Source organism: Rhinolophus sinicus, linkage group LG05 (assembly GCF_036562045.2).
Source record: "Rhinolophus sinicus isolate RSC01 linkage group LG05, ASM3656204v1, whole genome shotgun sequence".
In the NCBI taxonomy this organism is placed as follows: domain Eukaryota; kingdom Metazoa; phylum Chordata; class Mammalia; order Chiroptera; family Rhinolophidae; genus Rhinolophus; species Rhinolophus sinicus.
The window spans coordinates 133,292,947-133,302,484 of NC_133755.1; the positions used below are offsets into that span (position 1 = coordinate 133,292,947).

The 9,538-nt window shown below is 34.5% G+C and overlaps 1 pseudogene; it reads right to left on the reverse strand.

Moving 5' to 3' along the window:
* Nucleotides 1-8,002: 8,002 nt before the first annotated feature.
* LOC109433761 (MICOS complex subunit MIC19) lies at nt 8,003-8,727 on the reverse strand (annotated as a pseudogene).
* Nucleotides 8,728-9,538: the final 811 nt, after the last annotated feature.

Consider the following 9,538-nt stretch of genomic DNA (forward strand, 5'->3'; position numbering starts at 1 on the left):
TTATTATCTCATTTGTCCTCCAAATATGCATATGAGGAAATTGAGACATAGAAGGTTAAATAAACTATCAAAAGTTACACAGCTAATCATTGACAGAATTTATGAAAAAACAAAAAGAGAAACAAAAAACAGACAACTTCACCTCGAAATCCAAGTCCTTAACTGCTATGGTATATTGCTTATAGAAAAATGCATCTGAAATATAACAGTGGTCTGTCATTAATGGTTTTCTTAACATTAAGAAATTACTTGACCCAAAAGGTCACTCAATCCTACTTTTAGAAAATATAAAATTAAATATGTATACGTATCACAGTATCCAATGCATATATTGTAAAAGGTAAAGGATTATAGATAAAATTGTACTTTTACTATCATTATTGAGATTGATACCACAGGAATGTTTCAGAAGAACTGTGCTGATATTCCTCAGCAGTGGAATAATGCAATTTGACAACAGAAATATTACGGCTGCCTTGTCATTTGTTTCAGTCTTAATTTAGAAAGTAATATTTACTTATCTTGCACAATCTTGAAATCCTGACCTAGTCAGTCTATAAAGCAGAGGCTAGAGTCTGTAAGTGCATTTGAGTGTTTATTTAATTTAATTATACCTATTATTTTTAAGTGTATTTCATTTGAGTAAGAGAGAGCATATCAGGAGGGAAGCCACATAAATCATTTCTTTCGTGAACTCATCACCAAAAAGATACAGAAATATAGAGCCTTTTGTTGTTCTACTTGGCAGAATAAACTAAGACCTCAGAACAAATGGAAGTCTTCCTAAGCTTTTTGTTTGTCTTGTGAGCTGAGATATAAGCAGTGAGCAAGCTTTATGTGTTCAAAAGGCATTACACAGCAGCCAGTGCTTTATGTCTTGTCTAATACATATGGGTGTAGCAGCTTTTCATGAAGGGAGTAGCTCTGCGATTGGAATAAGAAAGGGAATAAATTATCTAATTCTTAGCTAAGGCCAGGAAGGTCAGCCAGAGGAGCACACTTTATTTCACTTGTAGGACTAGCTTGATGTTAGCAACTGTGGCTGGAAGCTTAGGCTTCAATCCAAGCATGACAAGAAAAATATAAAAAATAAATAAATAAAGTGAGGCAGCAAAAACATGGGAGAAATCAATAGACTAAATGAGGCTGTGTTTGTTTTTCATTTAGTTTTGTATGTTAGAAAAATTGATTTGTCATCCAAACAATAAAATCCATGAGAGCTAATTAAATACAAATCTCTTAGTACCTACATTGTCTCTCAACAAAGTATGGTATTAAAATGTCAGTAACAGTAACAACCTAAGAAGCCAACAGAAATGGAATCAATGACCCACATGCAGAAATCATATGAGAGGAGTTTAGATGGTCAGAATTTCTTCTACTATTGAGACATTTTTATCTCATACCTGTATAACACATTATTTTAAACAGAATTCAGGAGGAAAAACATTGCCACAGATATTTCTCATGACATTTATCATAAAATGTCTTTATTATTAAAAAGGAGTTTTAAAATAAAAAGGTTAAACTGATTATCAATCTTCGTAGCTTTGTCAAAATGTATGCATTAGGCTGTATCATGTTGTTTGATAGTAAATTTGATGGAGATATTTCTAATTTTTAAAATAATATATTATAAATTTGGGAACATTTTATTTTTCAAAATACATTATGAAATCAATGTTTCATATTTGACATAATAGATTATTATATTGAGTTTTATATAGTGGTATTTTATTTGATTCAATGCTTAAGTAATAACATGCTAAAATTTTCAAGAATATTTAGATGTGCTTATTATTTTCAATATATAAGATATGAAATGTTTGTTCAACAAACTGAACACCCATACATTATATTAACTAATCTAGTAATAATAAAAAAAAAAGTCTAATCTCCATAGCCTGGGACATCATAAATGTTAAATATTGAATTTTAGCAGACTAAATCTCAGTTCAGTTGCATACCAAAAGAGTTAAGAGTTTAGAAAGAGAATTAAAAATATTGAGTATAAAATGAGACTAAAAGAATATCAACTGTGTAATTGTTATGGCAAAACATATAGGGAACCCCCACAATTTCTAGGGAGTTAAATGAATCCTCTCAGAAGAGGTGCTATTCAAAGTAAGCCTTGAGAAATAAAGAGTTGTGTGTGTTAATTAAATAGATCTGTGTGTTAGTGAAATAATTTTGACAGTAATGTAAAGAATGTATGGAAACTGAGAGAAGCTGGAGGCAGAAGTATTTTAGTTTCAACATTTTTAAATAAATATATTTAATTTTTTCAGTAATTATAAAATTTATTTGAATTTTTTAAAATAACTACAATTTCAATGAACATCAATATGCATATCAGCTAGATTCAATTTTTAACACCCTGCCACATTTTCTACATGTACATAAAGCAATAATTCAGCATGCACCTACTAAAAATAGGGATATTTTCTAAATACCATTTAATAAAAAAAATTCCCTAAAACAGTTAAAATCCAGGCCATATTTTAATTTTCATAATTGTCTCAGACATGCCTTTACCCTTTTTCAATGTTTACACACTGTATACTGGTATCTCTTTAGCCTCCTTTAATCTAGAAAGAGATCACCATCTTACAGTTTCCTCATGGCAAAGCTTTTCTGAAGAGACAAGTGCTGTTATCTTACAAGAATGTCACAGTCTGGATTTGTCTGATTATGTCTTTGAGGTGTGATTAAATTTATTTCTCTACCCCTTGTATTTCCAAGAAAATAGAAGTTAGGTTTAAAGAACTGTTTAGATTCTGGATAGACTGTATTTGGTGCGGACTCTTAAGAGGTAACATGCCATCGTGATGCACATCAGGACCCTCAATTAGCAACACAGTACGATTGTGTAAGAGGGTGCTATGGCTCATTTCACTTCTTTGTAATAGTCTTTTGTTTTTATCTGTTCACTTTTTGAAGGAGGGCTTTGCTGTTATGAATGATGCTACCACGAGCATATAGCATGTGTGTATGTGTGTATGTGTGTTTGTGTGTGTGTGCACGCATGCTTATTTATCTAGGATATAAATCTAAAAGGGAATTATCAAGTAATAAGCTATATTCATGTTTCATATTAAAAAAGTAATGGAAATTATTTTCCAAAGCTGTTGCACCAGTTTACACTTTTTATATTTTACTCTCACCCCTCTATTTAATCTTTACCCATAGTGTTGTCAGACAGATTTTGTCAATTGCTTAGTTTTACATAGATTCCTTTATTGTTTTGTATTTTACTGAAACTATAGGTAAAGAAGTAGATTAAAATAGCACAGGAGGGAACGTGGGCGATGATGGCTATGTTAACTATTTTAACTGTGCTAAGGGGTATATATATCAAATTGTACACTTTACATATGTATAGTTGATTGTATATCAATTATACCTTAATGAAACATAAAAGTGTCTTATATTCATAAAATAAGCCACTTTTCACAATATACTGTTTGTATGTACTATTTAATATAGTTTCGTAGTTTTTGCTTTGTTCATTCCTAATGAGAAGTTCATTTTGCATCTATTTTTGATTTATATTTTTTCCCTTTGTTCAAAAACATAACCAAGACTAGAACTTGTCCGCCAGTAGTTCATTTGGAAAGCATGCAAAAGCATGAGAGAACAAAGAGCAGGAGACAGAGAAAGCCAAAACAAATACAGATTGAATTACTAAACTGGTTACCACTGTGTGCAACTATGGCTCACTCTTGCTGAGGACCCTCTCCGCAAGATTCAATGATGAGAATTTTGTTGTTATTTTTTTACTTGTTTCTGTATGTATGTATTTTATTTTTCCTAATATCACCATGTTTATTATTATTGCAAAAGAACAGTTTTCCCATCATTAGTAAAATAGAATACATGTAATATATTTAAAGATCTGCATCTAGATCACAAAAAAAAAAAAAGAGGGAAGGGAAGAAAAAAGCAGAATACAAAATTGAAGCTGAGGAACATAATAAACACTTGATTGAATTCTCACAACATGTAAAGGATTGGCCCGTTGCACATAAAGTTGAAATCAGAGGTTAGACTGAAGGGATGTGGCATCGGGAACTAACAGTATGGTGATTTAAAAATAGGACTACATCTTTCACTCTCCTTCCAAAATGTGGTGGGTGCTATGTCCCCTCTAAGAGAACTTTCAAACTTTGCTTTGCTTACATGCATAACAACTCCAGGAGCCCTCAGCCACAATGTAAATAGTTCAAACACTCAGTAATCACCACGCTGTGAGGAAACTCAAGTCACATGAGAGGCCACATGTAGGTCCCATTCCTAGTTGATCTGGGTGTAACAAGTCATATTAGCCTAGATGACAGAAATGTGAATGAAGTATAAAGATACCTCTTGCCCTCTGTTGCACAAGTGAATTGCAGCTATTTCAATCTTTCCAGTTGAGGCCCCAGATAAGAAATTCAGATGTCTTCTCAGATGTGTCCTATCAGAATGCCTGCCCCACACAATAAAACACTTTGGGATGAATTTTATGCCAAAAACTGATATAAATAGCATATGCTATAGGCACTAAAATTGCTTTCTTGTATAGTTCTTGTTTATATGTAGTAATAAGGTTATATAATGAGTTAGGAGAGTGTTTCTCATTTTCTTTTTTTCTCTGTTAAAAGAGTTTCAGACTTGAACTCTGTTCTTGAATCACCTTACTTATTAAACAGAGACACTTGCATTTTGTATAAATCATCTTGTCTTTTTCCTGTATTCTTTCCAAGCCTGTTGTCTTAATTATATTTTTTTGTATTATAAAGTTTCATCTTTCCAGTGCCTAATCTTCTGTGAGTTTAGGAAAAAAGAACAAAAGACTCATAATTACAGTCAGCATCTCTTTGCTTTTTGAAGTGTTCTATCCATGTCTTGAACATTTCTAATCATGGGAGACATTTTTTGAGACTTGGATTTCTATTTTTTTCCCCCATCTCACAGGCAGGCATGCAGTATTGACTCAATTACGTGTAGCCTAGTTATGAACTAATATCCTCGGTTAGTTTTAAATAGCTACCCTTAGCAAGTGGCTTCTTTTGAAATATGTTTTTGTTTGAACATTTCAAGTGGCAGCAGATATTAAAATAAATATAAATATTGAAACTGTTGTGTTTTAAAAATTAACCAGACTTAGTGTTTAACTTTCTTTTCAAGTGAGCACAAAGGGGAAAGAACCTAGAGTAAGGCGAGTTCTCCTCCCCTGTTCCTGTTTGTCTGTCTGTGGTGGTTTCTGTTTCCAGGGAGGTGTGGGGAGATCATAAGTCATTCCTCTCCCATTGATGCCTCTTGATACATTTGGAGGACCGGTCTGGTTTCTGATTTGCCTGGGATCCCATAAAGATATGGGATCCTTCAATAAAGGATAGCAAACAGAGGGGGAAAAAAAAGTTAATCAGGCTTCAGCCTATTCCTGCAGATCAAAAATGCTAATGAAAGGGAAATCCTTTTTTTTTTTTTTTTTTCGGGGGGGGGGTCAGGTATTTCCTTCTGTATTGTTCCATTTAATTTAAACACCGCACTTCTTGCTATTTGTTATTATCAACACACTTAAGAGATGAGCATCCTGAATTTCACAGGGATGCATTTATTGCTGCAGGACATATAGCTAATAAACGGCACACCTGAAATTTGAAGCTAAAATCTTTTGATTCCCAGGACTTACATATAAACACTGAACCCACTTCCTACCATATACAAAGTAGTCAGGAAAATATTAACAATTATTTGTAATGTTATTACTCAAATACTATTTCATTATGTGTATTTTAGATGGTGTCAGCAATTGCAATTTTTCTAGAAGTCCTACAACAAGAAGTATATCACTCATTTAAACGGTATTTCTATGCTAATTTGCTCTTTTAGATATTTCAGCCAATTTAGTTTCCCATAGATAATATACATATATGTGTCTTTTATACTTTTTACATTATGTAATTTATTTCTCTATGTTTAGAAGCACACGTTTATTTTAATGAAATGACCAAAAATTTATTAAAAATGTTCTATATTTTCATTTCATTAATGTATCCAGAGCCCAACTTCTAGTTTTTTGTTTTATTCAGAATGTGTTGAGAACCAAAAAAAAATTAAAAGGTTTTGTTCTTATTGATTGTACTTAATTTTTTTTCTATCTGGAGAACATGTTTCTTCTTTTTATGTACAAGCACATAGACTTGTTAGTTTTCTTAGAAAACTTGGTTTTTTTGAGTATCAAAAAGAGGATAGTTTATTGAAAGCAAAGAGTCAGAGCTCCCAAGCGGGAAGGGGTCCCAAATGGGGGTGCCCCTTAGAAAACTTTCTGAATCTTTCAATATTGCTTTCATTCAGAAATGAGGATCTCCTTATATTTAAATTTGTGATTGTAAATCATGCTTACTTTTCTAGTTATAAGAAACTGTTTTGTTATTATTTAAAAAAAATTAGCAAGTCAGTATACAAGGATAAATTAAGTACCATTGCCAACACTAATGACAGGAAATAAAGTTTCGGTTAATCTATCATTTTTTTGTTTAAGAATTAGTAATACTTCTGTGGAAGAGAACAAGAAATGACAGATTAAAAAAATGATTGTGATAGGTACGTGAAATCTTGAACAAGAAAAAAATAAAATTATCTGAATAGGTAAACACATGATTGAATGCTTGAACAAGGACAGGAAAGAAATACACCCTTAAGCCAACTCGCTCAAACACTTATAGAGAGGAGTACAATACTTCGAAGGCAAAGTTCACCATTCCAGGAAGTGACCAGCAACAAAGGGAGCAGTGGATTACATCAAAATGAGAAGAAATAGGTCAAGAATGTAATGCTGAGGGGAACCTTCCAAGAGTTCAAAAGAAATTTACCCTCCAAGAATTGGCTCTTTCACTCAATGCTTACTCCTTAAAAAGAGATTTGCATTTACACATTGTATTTCAATTATATTGTCTTTAAAAATAGTATCTTAAGCTAGATCATATTCTCCTATCTGATATACCCTATGAAATCTCTTCATTCTTTTGGTAATATTTATACTACACTACCCTGGTTTTCATTCTTTCTCTGAGTGTGTGTGTTTATGTGTATGTGTATGTGTGTGTGTGTGTGTGTGTGTGTGTGTGTTTTCTTTTGTTTATTTGTTCTTTAGTGGTCTCCTTCATGACATGATCTTCCACTGTTACTTATAAAAATTATTTTTATGAAGAGACTTAAGATGTTTTATATGTTCTGTCCATTAATTCTACATATAAGCAATTCTCTTAAACTAAAACATGAAAGATAATTTTATTTTTTTTCGTCAGAAAATATATTTATTATTGATAGTGAGTGAAGTAAAGATGTCAGTATCACGATAGAGAAGCGCTTATATAAGCGAAGGTTGCCTTTACGTTGATAAAAAAGGCCTCATTTCACTTGTAATCATAAACATTATTCCAGTAAAAGAGGTACATTTTCTCTCCTTTTTTACATGATCTTCCTACATGATCACCATAAGTTAAAATGAAACGGCTCTTATATAGTCAAAGGAGAAAAGAAAAAGAGAAACCCAACATGCCACAGTCTAGAAAATTCCGCCCAGCGTTGTTGGCCCCAGGTTGAGGTGTTTTGCCCTGTCCTCTCCCCACTCCAATGACCTTACCGCCCAATTCAAACCCCTGAGCTTTGGTGGAGTGGAGGTTCACCTAACGATGGAGACTAGTTAGAAAAGAGAGCTGAACAGAAAGGACAAAAGGTAGAGAGGGCTACCTTTTTCTTTTTGTCATCATATTGCGGTTTATTAACACTGCAGCACGTCCTTGGTGACTGACCCCTGACCGAGGCCTTAGCTTTCTTTCCAAATCATCGTTGATCACATGGTAACAGGTTTCTTTCTGTTCCCTCTGCTCTCCAGGGCTCCTCTTTACTGGTCTTCTCTGCAAATAGGTTACTTTCTTACTAGGAAAAAAAAAAAAAAAATGTTCCGCCTCTGGAATTAACGTTGAAGGAGCTTTGCGTGCTGTACGTTGATTTTATCCTCCCTTCTCAAGCAGGCTCTGTTTGGCCTGAGTCACACAGCGCATGCACTGGTCAGTCAGAGCAGAGCAGCTGAGGGTCTGCTGGCTGTTCTGGCGGTAACACTGGAGAATTTGGGCCTGCAGGTCAGCGCAGACTGCGTGAACCTCATACCGCCTGCACTTTGCTTCCACCTCTTCAGCAGCTTTCTGGTACTGTTTGGTGGTGACTCTGTAGAACTCGGAGCTCCTCACCTCCAGTCTAGCCAGCTGCTCTGTGTAGAGCGTACCCTGCTTCTTTAACACTCGATTTTTCTCTTCCAGCTGCTTAGCCAGCAGCTTTGCCTTGGAGCCCTTTTCCTCACTGGATATCCTCTCGTGGAGAATAGGTCTGGTCAGCTGCTCATTGGCTAAAGCCCTGTCTTGGTCCACTTCTTTCCCTTGTTTTAATCGTTTCTGGTTTTCAAATTCTCTCTTGGCTTGTTCCAGGGCCAGCTCCTCAGCTACTCTCTTCAATTCTTCATCAGACACTGAGACACCATAAGCACCAGAATACCGCTGAGACTTCGATGGAGATGTTTCCTCGTACCACCCATCACATTTTCCGAAAGCCGGATGCCCTTCACCACGGTGATGTTCTCATTCTCATCCACCTCGAAGGGGACCCGGCGGGTGCTTGCGGTCCCGCCCATGGCTTCTTCTGTCCCCGCAGAGACCTAGCGTGGACCCACGAGCACCTCAGGCCCCATGCGCACACATGCCCGGACTTTTTCCTTGCACAGCGGGTGCAAGGCCACAACCCCCTATATTTTCTTTTATCTATCTACCTATCTATCCATCCATCCATACCAAACTTTATCATTAAGGTATTATTTATGATACTATAACAGGATGTAACAAGTTAATATGTCCATCTTAGTGTTAATGACAAGTACTACCTCCTCCTAAATTGAGATGCCGGGGGATATTACAAGTAAGGAAAACTGATCCTGCTCTCTTTATATAGCATTCATTACTAATTTATACACACAAATACAAGAAATTAAAAATAATTGGGTTGTTTGAAGAATGTTGATGTCCTACTACCCTTTTCCCCCGAAAATAACACCTAGCTGGACCATCAGCTCTAACGTGTCTTTTGGAGCAAAAATTAATATAAGACCTGGTATTATATTATAGTATACTGTACTGTTTATTATATTATATTATATTATATTATATTATATTATATTATATTATATTATATTATATTATATTATATTATATTAATTATATATTATATTATATTATACCCAGTCTTATATTATAGTAAAATGAGACCCAGTCTTATGTTAATTTTTACTCCAAAAGATGAATTAGAGCTGATGGTCCGGCTAGGTATTATTTTCGGGGAAACATGAAAGGTAGGGGGTGCTGTGGTATCTCCCCCTGTGTACCAAGTAAGGGATATTATAAGAGAACGATTCATAGAAATAAGTGATGCTCCCAGATGAGCTACAAGTTTCTAAATTGCAAACACTTGTAGGACCATAATATACTGCCACCAGACTAAT